Below are 1,820 nucleotides of genomic sequence, written 5' to 3'. Positions count from 1 at the left end.
TCTTTTCCCTTTCTTTCAAATGACACAATAGAATTTTTTTTCCTAAAGTTGTATTAGGGATTCACTTAAGCAGAAATGAACTGTAATATGCAAATAGTTCTAATTGGACTGCTAATAGAGCGTGTCTCTGTTGTTTTTTTGTAGGGAGTTTTATGCCTATGTAATCAGTGCAGACAGCCGTTAAGTAAATGAAGAGGCAACTAACAATGTCAGAAAAGAGACCGGGCGGTTCCGGCTGACACTACCCTAATCTTCCAGGACCCATTAAATGGCAGTTTCAACGCATTACCTACCATAACATCCTTGAATATCACTGATTTTATTTGCAGTATCAAACATTCCATTTCATGCCCCATTAACAGTGGGAGCCTGAGCTTTTTGACGCAGCTAAACATTTTACTAACTACCTGGACTAAGTAACCAATTAACTTTTGGAGACAATACGGCCAATTAAGCGCGAAAAGGTAAGGCTGTCATCCCCCACGAAAATTGAATTTCCTTTTCCTGATGGCACTTATTGTCGCCGCTCAATTGTTAATGGGGATTCAGTCCCTATTAAAGTATGAAGGCAAAGCAGAATGGAAAAGTTCAGAGGACTTAGTTCCTAAAGAGTAGGTCACCAAGTGTCCCAGTTGGCCACTAATTCAGTTAACTTTTCTTCATGCCAGATTACTTATTGGATGGGACTGTGGCAGGGCTCTAATATGACATTCTGTGATAGTACAGTTCACAGCTGGTAGCTTCCGAGGAACCCACAGGCCCAGGGCTGTAGTTTGGGACCTTATATGGGAGGTTTAAAACAACAACAACAAACTTTTTTTTTTTTTTAATAGAAATATCAGTGCTGGACAAGATATTGCCTTGGTCTCTTCAGAGATAAAAGCAGACCTTCATGTGGAGAGGTGTGCTCCAAATTAACCCTCTGTGGTTTGGGAAGTCATTTTCTAAATGGCAGACAAGGTCGTGGGTGGTGATTCTGCTTGGGAGATTTGACTCCAGGTGACTGGAATGGCACACGAGAAATGAACTTGGATATCGTATTTTGAAAGCTTGAGGCAAATTCTATCCTTGTGGTTAGGAGTCTTTCATCTTTGGAGGTTCAGGAGAAAATTTGTCCTGGAGGGCATCTTCCACAGGCCCTGTATGAATGAAAAGCAGGAAGCTTATATAGAGTTATAGCCCAAATGTTGGACTCAGAGTCATTTATCTGTTTTATTATTTTATTTTATTCTATTTTCATTTAATTTTATTTTTTAAAGAGCCTTATCACACCAGCTTTGTGAAAATGCAACTGTTCTAACTGTGAAGAAAAATCAGGATTTTGAAAAATGAGGAAAGAATAGATGATTATTTGAATCCATGTTATGAAAAATTTAAGGCTTGCATAATCAATGTTGTCAAATCATTCCTACAGCAATACAATTTTTGGCATGTGTTTAAAGCCTGTTCACATACGCTTAAAATCTGACTTGAGCCTGAAAACTGTAAGTAAAGCGGTGATCTAAACTGTGCTCAGAATTACTAATTTTCTGTTATTTTAATAGTTAAGGTGCTTGTCATATGATCCTCTTAACAGATGCAGAAAAAGCTTTTGACAAAGTACAGCATCCTTTCTTGATCAAAACTCTTCAGAGTATAGGGATCGAGGGTACATACCTCAATATCATAAAAGCCATCTATGAAAAGCCTGCAGCGAATATCATTCTCAATGGGGAAAAACTGAGAGCTTTCCCCCTAAGGTCAGGAACGCGGCAGGGATGTCCACTATCACCACTGCTATTCAACATAGTATTAGAAGTCCTAGCCACAGCAATCAGACA

The sequence above is a fragment of the Leptonychotes weddellii genome, chromosome 9 (assembly GCF_054177405.1).
Source record: "Leptonychotes weddellii isolate Sample4059 chromosome 9, ASM5417740v2, whole genome shotgun sequence".
Classification (NCBI taxonomy): domain Eukaryota; kingdom Metazoa; phylum Chordata; class Mammalia; order Carnivora; family Phocidae; genus Leptonychotes; species Leptonychotes weddellii.
This window is presented reverse-complemented; position numbering follows the sequence as displayed.